This window comes from Pelophylax lessonae, assembly GCF_965119305.1.
Source record: "Pelophylax lessonae genome assembly, chromosome: 1".
NCBI classification, from domain to species: domain Eukaryota; kingdom Metazoa; phylum Chordata; class Amphibia; order Anura; family Ranidae; genus Pelophylax; species Pelophylax lessonae.
Genome location: NC_138768.1, coordinates 736,706,825 through 736,718,899, shown reverse-complemented (window position 1 = coordinate 736,718,899; position 12,075 = coordinate 736,706,825). Strand labels below are relative to the sequence as shown.

At 46.0% G+C, this 12,075-nt stretch overlaps 1 pseudogene across 1 annotated transcript; it reads right to left on the bottom strand.

Annotated features, from left to right (window-relative positions):
* Window positions 1-212: 212 nt before the first annotated feature.
* LOC309553117 (E3 ubiquitin-protein ligase TRIM39-like) lies at window positions 213-1,815 on the bottom strand (annotated as a pseudogene). Its single transcript has one exon. The product of its transcript is annotated as an E3 ubiquitin-protein ligase TRIM39-like (transcript).
* Between the last annotated feature and the right edge of the window lie 10,260 nt (window positions 1,816-12,075).

Sequence of the window (12,075 nt, the reverse complement as noted above, 5' to 3'; positions counted from 1 at the left end):
TCCCACCCAGTCCAACCTCAAAGCTATGCTTAGGAAGCACCTAGCCACATGGGACACAGTATTGCATGTACAGAATTGTGAAAAACGAATAATACCTTTTCTTTGATTAATAACATATTATATCTTAAAAACTGAAAACGCAGCTAGACAAACTGAAATTGGTAAAATAGTGAGTCTGTTATACAAGCTAATCAATAAACCAATCACATTACTTATGATGTTATCATTAACTGGTCAGATTCCTCACATATCTAAATTTCTCCTACACAGCTTTACACAACCCGCCCCTACCCATATTACAGCATGGAGGGGCTCCGTAAAGGTGGCATTAAAGGTGTAGAGATGCTTGATTGGGTCACACAGGTCAAATAAAGAGATCTGCCCGGCTTCATAATCCAAATATATCCTGACTCTATTACTGGAGACCTTTCCAGGTAACCGGATCCAATTCCTATCATATAGAACCGAATACTGGTTATTCAGCCAAGATTTATGCAAACCCCATGACTTGTTGTTCCATCCAATCTCTGAATGGCACCCACTCCTGTTTATACTGGGGTAACACATCCCAACACTCCAAACATGGGACTTCTCCACATCCACTTCCCAGTAATGTTGCCCAGAGGAAAAACTCTGAGTGCTTAACACCTGAGCAGACTGAAATCTTCCTGGTCTTTCTGGGTATTTATGTGTAAAAACTGAAAAGGACATCCACTTTTATGTTGGTAACCTTTGATGGTCCCAACATTTTAGGGACAGACTGAATACTTGGTGTCATAGGCTGGTTATGTGTGCCTTGAATGGTTGAGGCAGGTTGAGGGACTCCCAAAGGCACTGTAGCAATGATGTGGCCTTTGTTCTCTGTACTAAAATGGGAATACAAATGTGTATTTGTATGTTTCTGCACATTTACCTCAGACAGTATAGCAAATAAACCTGTTTGTAACATCTGTGAAATCCTAGCCATATCCAGATGCTCTCCATTATGGAGGAGTTTATCAAGTCTCTGCCTGTCCTGATCACCATCCTCAGTATCATACAAATCACCTATATCTGATTCCTGTAGGACAGTCAGTGGGTTCATCATGTTACACAACTCCTCGATGTGATGCACCTTCCTGGACAGCTCTTCCTTCTTTAATTCCAGCTCTTGGATTAAATCCATAATGGACTGTGACAACTGCTTGGCTGGCTTGGAAATCTCACTCAGTACTCTTTCCTCCAAGACTTTCAGCTGTCTCCTGAGGTCTCTGAACAGGGCAGAGAAGCTCTTTTGGTCACCAGCTGCTTTTTCCTCTATTTTTCCCCTGTGTTTCTGCAGACTCTGGACCATTTCCTCTGTCTCTTTTCTCTTTGTCAGCAGTTTCTTCATTTTATTCCTCATTTTATTTTGTTTCTTTTCAGAGGCTTCCTTCAGTGACTCAAATATATGACCTCTGTGTTCTCCAATGAGACAGCAGGATGCACAGACACAGGTATCATCGTCTGTGCAGTAATACTCGAGTATCTTCTGATGGATGGAGCAGAAGATCTCAGATTCTTCCTGAACTGATTGAGTAGACAAGAAATTATCCACTATGTTTCGCAGTTTCATGTTCCTGTGCAATGCTGGCCGCTCTTGATACATCTGTCTGCATTCAGGGCAGGAATAACCTCTAGAGCATTCTTGTGTATCCAGCGCACAATTAATACATTCCTGGCAGAAAGTGTGTCCACACTTCAGCATTACGGGATCTGCATAAATGTTCAGACAGATGGAACATTCCAGCTCTGCTTTCAGATCAGCCGACGCCATTGTTGACAGCAGAAGAAAGAAACGAAAGTGAAAGTCTGTGACGTTTGAAATCCCAAAGGACTATCATGATTATTGCACACGGCGAGGCTTAGTTAATTTTTTTTCTCTTCCGGCATCTGTTGAGTGCAGCTGCTTTTAAAAATTAGAAGACAAAAAGGTGGCAGTTGTACATGAGTAAAAAATTTGCTTGATCAGTTTATCTGCGTAGAATATCTGTCAGTTATTTTCTTGCTCCACGCTGTAGGGATTCAGGCACTGCTCACACTAGTGCGAGGTCTACTGCATTTGCCGTTGCAATGCAATGCACAACAATGGAAAGCAGATCATTCTCTACAGTGCTTGTTTACATCAATGCAACATGTACAGGTTTTAAAAATGTGCAGGTGCTTCCTTTGGTGCAGTGAAGTGCATTTGTAACCCCATAAACTTTAATGGGATCACACAAAAAAAAAATGTACAAGAGATTTTTTGTGGTTTTGACAAGGTTTTGTGCTTAAACGGAAACTCCACTTTTGTGTGGAAAAAAATAGCAAATAAAGAAAAAGAAATATAGCGTATACAATTGCTACACAAATATTGTAATTAATTGTTATTAAAAATTACCTTTCCTTTTCAATCTGCAGTGGTTGTAATTTTCTGAAAATGCAATGCAATATGGATACCTGGAGCTGTTCTGTACACAGAATGTGTACTGACCACACCCCAGAAACATAATTTCCTGCTTGTGTTATTGGCTCACCAATTTTCCCAGAAGTCTGCCAAAGATATAAGTCAGATTGCTGGCATCCCCTGCAACAAAAATGTCATTTTTGGTGAGATACTCCCCAACAGGAACATGTCTAAATGGATGCAGGCGCTTCCTTTGGTGCAGTGAAGTGCATTTGTAACCCCATAAACTTTAATGGGATCACACAAAAAAGAAATGTACAAGAGATTGTTTTGTGGTTTTGACAAGGTTTTGTGCTTAAAGGGAAACTCCACTTTTGTGGGGAAAAAAATAGCAAATAAAGAAAAAACAATATAGCGTATACAATTGCTACACAAATCATATTGTAATTAATAATTATTAAAAATTACCTTTCCTTTTCAATCTGCAGTGGTTGTAATTTTCTGAAAATGCAATGCAATATGGATACCTGGAGCTGTTCTGTACACAGAATGTGTACTGACCACACCCCAGAAACATAATTTCCTGCTTGTGTTATTGGCTCACCAATTTTCCCAGAAGTCTGCCAAAGATATAAGTCAGATTGCTGGCATCCCCTGCAACAAAAATGTCATTTTTGGTGAGATACTCCCCAATAGGAACACATCTAAAGGGATGCAGGCCCAGCAGCTTTCCTCATTAGAGCCATGCAGCTGCCACAGCTAATAGATAATTATGAAACCACTCCCATTTGACCCACTCAGCACAGAGGAACAAACAATGATTTCTTCAGAATAACAAAAAAAAGGAATCTGCAACTAAGTTTGTTAAAATCCTTGTAATGTACATAGATCACCCAGAGGGGAATTTTTTTTCTCAACAAATGTGGAGTTATGCTTTAAAGCGGAACTTTACCCATAACAACTACATGATAATATATAATGCTCTTTAGCAACGAACATACATTCCACATAGTTATGCTACTAAAATTAGTGCATGCTGTAAATTGCCTCCAGAATTGCTCCTAATTCTTCTTACTGGTGGCTGCCAGTTTGCTGAATCCCAGAACCCCTGAACAGCTTTAAATCATAAAGCGGAACTAAACCCTTTGATTTAGAAAAATGACATTCCTGAAATAATTGGATTGCTGTCACATTTGCCTGTGTCCTCAACCAATCTATCAAGCCATCAAATGGCTGATGTCATAACTGATCACATGTACAGCACCATGGCAGTTGCAGATAAAACAGAAGCGGTTTCCTTGGCTATAAAGGATCAGAGTGTTTAATTCCAATTTAAGGCCCCTTTCACAAGGGCGATCCGATCCGCCTGTCAGTTTTTCAGGCGGACCGGATCGGATGCTCCATGCATCCCTATGGGGCAGCGGATGTCAGCGGAGACATCTCCGCTGACACCCGCTGCCATCCGATTCCGATACTGTCCATGAAATCCGGATGGATGGAAACCCTATTTTTCATCTGTCTGGAGGATCGGATCGGATGAGAATGGACAGGCGGTCCGTTCTCATCCGATCTCCCCATAGAAGACAGCAGGGTTCTGACAGCTCCTTCTCTGCACACAGAGCGGAGACGGAGCTGTCACCCGCCTGCTCAGCGGGGATTGGCAGGTCGATCCCCCGCTGGGCAGAACGGACTCCGTTGCGTGTGAAAGGACCCTAAGGCTGTCGGCAGATCAGCCTCTACAAATTAGTCAGTGTCTAAAAGTGGCTAAAAATGGAGAGCAACTGAGCATGTGCAGAGCAGGATGAGACAGTGTATTACCAGATTTTAAACAATATAGATTGGTATTGGTAACATTGGTATTGGTATTGGTAACATTGTATTGGTAACATTTTACATAATTATACCTACAAAAGGGGCCTGCCTGAAGTGATCTAGCAGGACTTAATATTCTGATTAAAATTCCACTAGAAAAAATGCATTAAGCATTAAAAATTTTAAATGGATCAGTAATGTCCTAAAAACATGTCATGGATGACTCCCTCCTTCAACACCCGGAAGTGCAACCGGAGATATTGAAGGAGATTGAGGAATACTTTCGAGTGAACAGCACGGAGGACTGTGACCCAGGGGTGGTGTGGGAAGCACACAAGAGGGTCATTCGTGGCATTTTCATTAAACATGGTGCACGTCTTAAGAGTGTGGGCCCAGCTGTTGGAAAAGTTGCTAGGAGACGTCCACTGCTTGGAGCTTCAACACAATCGCTCCTTAGACCACGCTGTGGCGACGGAGCTTCTCTCTCTCTCCGCAAGAAAGTGCAGGACCTGCTATTCGCCAAAGCGAAGGCGGATCTACAGCGCTCCCGTCATTCCTTTTATGTGTCAGGGAATAAGTGCGGGAAGCTGCTGGCGGCCTCGGTACACGCTCAACAGTTGGCCAACTATGTCCAGCACATACTTTCACCCTCGGGTCAACGGGTCTCGCTGCCCAAAAAGATTGAGAGTACGTTCAGGGACTTCTACTCCTCCATGTACAATTTGCCGCCTCAGGGGATGTCGAGCTCTCAAATAGATGAATATTTCAGGTCCGCAAATTTGCCCTCCCTGGCGCCGGAAGATCAGGAACTGATGGAAGCCCCGATTACATTATCTGAACTTCAGGGGGAAATGGGGTCCTTTAACCACTTTACCACTAGAGCATTTTGCTGTCTTACGTCTGGGCCACTTTTTGCGATTCGGCGCTGTGCGACTTTAACTGACAATCGCGCGGTTGTGCGACGCTGTACCCAAACAAATGTGACGCCCTTTTTTTTCCCACAAACAGAGCTTTCTTTTGGTGGTATTTGATCACCTGTGCGATTTTTACTTTTTGCGCTATAAACAAAAAAAGTGCGTTTATTTTGAAAAAATAACAATATTTTTAACATTTTTTTATATGAAATTCCCCCAAAAAAGATGTAAAAACCAATTTTTTTAAAAATTTTTGGCCAATTTGTTTTCTGCTACCCATGTTTGGTAAAAAAAATCGCAATAAGCGTATTTTGATTGGTTTGCGCAAAAGTTATTGCGTTTACTAACAAAGGGAAAGATTTATGTCATTTTTGGTGGGTTTTTTTTAACGCGTAATGGCGGCGATCTGCGATTTTTTTTGCGGGACTGCGACATTGCGGCGGACAGATCGGACCCTTGACTGATATTTTTGACACATTTGGGGGTACCAGTGACATTACTGCAGTAATCAGTGCTATAAATATGCACTGTTACTGTAAAAATGACACTGGCAGGGAAGGGGTTAATTTTATTGGAGAGGTTGGGGTTAATGTATGCCTGGTGCTTACTGACGTGTGGGGGGGGGGAGGTGACTGTGTGAGTCAGGGACAGATCGGATGTCCAGCTATGCTGAACACTCCCATCTGTCACTCCCTGTCACTGAGGAGATCCGCCCGCTTGTGTTTACACAGGCGGGCGGATCTCCACACTAGATCCCCGACGATCGGGGCAGAGCAGCGGCGATCGCCGCTGCTCCTCCCCTGGCCCGACTCCCGCTGTGAATGAAAACAGCGGGAGCACGCCTCCGGCGGCGCGCAAGCGCCGCCTACAGGGGAGGAGTCTGGCGACGTAGGTCTACATCGTCAGGCGGGAACGAGCCACTTTGCTGCAGTACTATTCAAGTACTCAGTGGTAAAGTGGTTAAGCCGGGCAGGGCGCCTGGACCTGACGGCTTCGCATTGCCCCATTACACTGCCTTTATTCATTTACTGGGACCGCACCTGGTGGCCTGGTTTAACCACTTGGGCGAGGGGTGATCCAGGTTCCCGATAGACTCTTTACGGGCTCATGTTTCTCCAATCCCCAAGGAAGGGAAGGACCCCACGGTATGTGGGAGCTATCACCCGATCTCTTTATTGAATTTAGATCTAAAATTCTGTGCTAAAATTATTGCCAACAGGATGGCCCCAAATATGCAGTCCTTGGTTCACCTGGATCAGGTCGGGTTCATTCTGACGAGGGAGGCGAGGGATAATACCTCTAAGGTTTTGAACTTGATACACCAAGCGCAGGTAACCCAGACGCCATGCCTTCTCCTCAACACTGATGCGGAGAAGGCCTTCGACCGTGTTCATTGGCCATTCATGATGTCCACACTCCGGTCTATTGGCTTGGGGGAGACCATGCAGACCTGGATATCTCAAATTTATTCACACCCTAAGGCCAAGGTGAAATGTAACGGGGTACTGTCGGACTCCTTCCCGATTCTCAACGGCACCCATCAGGGATGCCCACTATCACCCTTGCTTTTTGCGCTCTCGCTAGAGCCCTTTTTATGTAGTGTGCGCAACAACATATCAGGGCTTTCCATACGGGATCATGAATGTAAGGTATCCGCCTATGCGGATGACATGTTATTTTCCCTTACCAATCCGGTGGTCTCTGCTCCTAACTTGCTAAAGGAACTGGAAGCTTTTGGTCGTTGCTCCAATCTAAAAATTAACGTGGGCAAGTCGGAGGCCATGGGAGTGGCGATGCCGACAGGCCTGCTGGCACAACTCTCAGCATCTCTCTCTTTCCGCTGGACGAAGTCAGCTCTTTCCTACCTTGGCACTAAAATCCCCCCGGACCTCTCTAAGCTCTACGAACTGAACTTTGTTCCACTATTGACCACCATTCGTGGGCTGTTAGACAGCTGGGATGTGGGCCTACACTCCTGGTTCGGGAGATGCAACCTCATTAAAATAACGATATTGCCTAAGATCTTGTATCTCCTCCAGGCACTTCCCATCCAGAGACCTGTGGGTTTCTTTCACCGCATCCACTCCCTGTTCATCCGTTTTATTTGGCCTCGGGGGCGGCCGCGCTTGGCACAATCACTCTTGACCCTTCCTAAGCAACATGAGGGTCTGGCACTCCCTGACGTGGCCAAATATCATCAGGCGGTGCACCTTACTAGATTGCTGGATTGGTGTAGGCACGGCCCTGGGAAGCTCTGGGTACAACTGGAACAGGCCCAGTCGGATTTTCCCCTAGTTTGTGCACCGTGGTGTAAACTGATGGCTCGTAGTCCTCTCGTATCCCACCCACTGATAGGGATGACGCTGGCGGTGGTGACATCTCTTTTCTCTCATCCGGCTATATCCATGCAGACGTCCCTGCTGTATCCTGTACTGGGGAACCCGGCCTTTGAGCCGGGGATCTCTGACTTAAGCCTACAGGGGTTACGGACTGGGGACCTTTATTTAGCCTCCCACTTTGTAGTAGGGAGTCGCTGGCCCTCCATGTGGGAACTGATGGACTCCGGGGGTCGCTTTCAACTCCCATATTGGACGGTGGCATGGTTGCATCACTTTCTGCATTCCCTATTGCCTCCCGAGCTCTATGCCCCGGATCGAACGCTGTTTGAGGATTATTGCATGGAGTCCTCTTTCCAAAACATATGGCCTCCTAATTGCCCCTGCGGAGGGTTTTGTCCCATCGTATTTTGCGAAATGGGAGCGTGATTTAGGGTGTACTTTTACACCTGCCCAACCCCTGAATATATGTACATTGGCTCTTAAGACCCCGACGTGCACAAAGCTGCAGGAAACCAATTATAAGATATTAACCAGATGGTACCGTGTCCCCCTCACTCTTGCATAGGTTCTATACGGAGGTTACGGAGAGGTGCTGGCGATGCGGGAAGAGGAGGGTACGTTACTTCATGTGTTCTGGTTGTGCTCCAAACTGTCTGGCTTCTGGAACGCAGTCAAGGACCTTATAGGGGAACTCTCTGACCGTACGGTTCCGGACACTCCAGCCTTTTTTCTCCTCCAGGTCTCCGACATCTCGATCTCTAGACATAAAAATCGATCCTCCCTCATGTCCTCTGTGCAGCTAAATCCGGCATTCCGTTATACTGGAAGTCCACACGAGCCCCTACGATCAGCTATTGTGTGTGGAAATTGGAGGAAATCAATAAGTTTGAGGATCTGACCCTCACTGCCCAGAATCGGCGGGAGAAGTACAGGAAGATGTTGGGATTTTGGAACATGTTCCTCCTCTCTGACCGGGGTAAAGCCCTAATGTTCTCACAGCATTCGGATGGCGCGCTGTAAGCGGAATACACGATAACTCACTTTTCGGGCACAGACGGAGATGGTCTATCCCCCCCCCCCCTATTTTCCACCCCTCCCTCCTAGTGTACTTCCTTGTCTTCTCTTTTTTCTCTTCTCCTTTTCAGTGTCTGTTGTTCTCTTTTTCTCTCCCCTTTTAGTTCTACCCCTTCTGCTTCTGGGGGTTTTAATAACATACCAAAAACCAGGGAATCGGAAACGGGTGGGGGTATTTCTTTGATAGTCTTTTTCCTCAGAAGGGGGGGGGGGTACCATGGTGCTACAAAATACCTGGTACCTGGGTGGCTGACAGGGTATATTTAGGTGCCTCTGAGCCTGTTTAGGATGTTTGTATTACCTACTTTTACATGTTGGCCATTCTAAGAAGCTGGGGTATTTTGTGATGTTTTGCTTTGTATGACTGGTTGTATACACACTTTCTGTGTAATATTGTTTGCAATTTCTGTTGATGTTCTTCCATTGTTTCTGATCTTCTATAAATAAACATATTTGAAAAAAAAAAAAGGAAAAAGACGAGGCTCAGAGAAAGAAAACGAATGCAGGAGAAAACCTTTTTCCTTGGAAAGCATTCAATCAGATGGATCAGTCCTCAGTGTCGAATCCTTGTTAATTTTTTTAAGACTATGGGATATCCCCAGGCAAAAAAGTTCAAGTAATTAGCACTGGCCCATACTACTTCAAGATGACACATTAACAAAGATACTGCCCGAACGTCCCAAGTTTGTGTACAGAAAAAATAGATCCATACGCAGTAGGATTGTGAACACTGTGTTGGAGCCTCCCAAACACATATAACTATTTCCGAATAGGAAGGGTCTTTATAGATGTAAACAATGTAAGGCATGCCAATCCACTAACAAGGATAACAGAAAAATTACATAGTTTGAGTCAAATACGACCAAAAGAAAATATACTATCAAATTTATTGATCACATGCGATACTACACATGTGGTATACGTCCTGGAATGCCCATGTTGTTTAAAGTACATAGGGAGAACCACAAGACCTTGAAGGTACGTATGGGGGGGGGGGGGGGGTACGTATGTATATTGCAGCAATATAAGAAAAGGATTTGAAAAAACAGTGTATCAAGACACTTTAAATTAAAACATAATAAAGACCCAAGCGTAATCGTATAAACATTTTATGGAATAGATAGAATTAAAGCGAATTGGAGAGGATCGGACATGACAAAAGAAGTATCAAAAAGAGAAACCCATTGGGTATATGAAATGGGCACTTTGCAACCACATGGTTTGATATTGATATTGTTCTGAACTGTTTCCTCACCAATTTTTAAGTGATATTTATAGACCAGAAAGAATAAAAAAATATTATGAAAAATAGCAATATAATGAATAGATGAGAAATAAAGAAAAAGAAAGGGATCTTTGTTTTTTTGCCATTGTATCTGAAATAGAAAAAAATTGTCGATATATGAAAGACATAATGATTTTAATTACTGTGCCTTTAAATAGAGATAAATTATTGGTATACAAAATATATGATAATATTAATTATCCAATTTAGTTTTATGGAAATCATTTATTTTTTAAACAAAGTTTTTATCTCGACATAAACGTTTGTTTCCCCTGAGTAAAAACACAAGCATCAAATAATACTATAGACAAACAGTTTTTATAAACACTAGAGCAGGGGTATTGAATTAAAATTCATGGAGGTCCGATTAGTAAAATTTTCTTCCAGCAGAGGTCCAGATTGCATTTTTGTATGATGACTCGGATTCTTTACATCACAGCCCAGGTGTGCTGGCACGACAGCCCATTCATTTGAATGGGCTGTTGTGTCTGCGTTTTCTGCTGGAAAAAGGCCCTGACACCTTTCTAAAAACGCTGTCGCATGGAAACTGCATGGTGCGTTCGCACCATGCAATTTCCATGTGTGGGAAACCGCACCTTGTATTTCATTGCGTTTAAGAGTCAATTGTACCCCTGCACTTTTTCTGTGCAGCTGCTTATCCCCCTTCACATCACCACTCACAGCACTGTCCCCCTTCACATCACCACCCCCCACACACCCACAGCACTGTCCCCCTTCACATCACCACCATCCCCCCACACACACACCACTGTCCCCTTCACATCACCACCCCCCACACACCCACAGCACTGTCCCCCTTCACATCACCACCATCCCTCCCACACACACAACACTGTCCCCCTTCACATCACCACCCCCCACACACCCACAGCACTGTCCCCCTTCACATCACCACCATCCCCCCCACACACACACCACTGTCCCCCTTCACATCACCACCACCCCCCACACACACACACACACACACCACTGTCCCCTTCACATATCACCCCCCAAAGCGCTGCCCCTTTCACAACCCCCAACCCACAGCACTGCCTCCCTTCACATATAACTCCTGCAGCACTGCCCCATTCATATCCCCCCCCACAGCACTGCCCCCTTTTCCTCCCCCCATAGCACTGCCCCCCTAATATCCCCCAACAGCACTGTCCCTCTCACATCCCCCCACACCACTGTCCCCTTCACATATCACTCCTGCAGCACTGCCCCATTCATATCCCCCCCATAGCACTTCCCCCTTTACCTCCCCCCATAGCACTGCCCCCCTAATATCCCCCCCACAGCACTGCCCCCTTTACCTCCCCCCATAGCACTGCCCCCCTAATATCCCCCCACAGCACTGCCCCCTTTACCTCCCCCCATAGCACTGCCCCCCTAATATACCCCCCACAGCACTGCCCCCTTCACATATCCCCCCACAGCACTGCCCCCTTTACCTCCCCCCATAGCACTGCCCCCCTAATATCCCCCAACAGCACTTTCCCTCTCACATCCCCCCACACCATTGTCCCCTTCACATATCACTCCTGCAGCACTGCCCCATTCATATCCCCCCCACAGCACTGCCCCCCTATTACCCCCCCCCCACAGCACTGCCCCCCTATTATCCCCCCACAGCACTGCCCCCCTATTAGCCCCCCCCACAGCACTGCCCCCTTCACCTCCCCGCACAGCACTGCCCCCTTCACCTCCCCACACAGCACTGCCCCCTTCACCTCCCCACACAGCACTGCCCTCTTCACCTCCCCGCACAGCACTGCCCCCTTCACATATCCCCCCCAACACCACTGTCCCCTTCACATATCCCCCCAATACCACTGTCCCTCTTACACATCCCCCCACACCACTTCCTCCTTCACATATCACCCCCAAAGCACTGCCCCTTTCACATCCCCCTCACAGCACTGTCTCCCTTTACATCACCCCCCCCCCCACACACCACTGCCCCCTTATAAAACCCCCACAGAACTGCCCCTTTGCATCACCCCCACACACATACACAGCACTGCCCTGTTAACACAAACCCCATAGCACTGCCCCCCTTTACATCAACACACCCCACCTCCCTCTTAACATATCACCCCCACAGCATTGCTCCCATTTACATGAATCCCCACACACCACACTAACCCCCTGTACATGATCTCTGCTCCCCATTCATCCTTCACAACTTCACAGCCCTGTCCTCCCTTCACTCTCCTACCTTACACAGATCGGAGAGCAGGA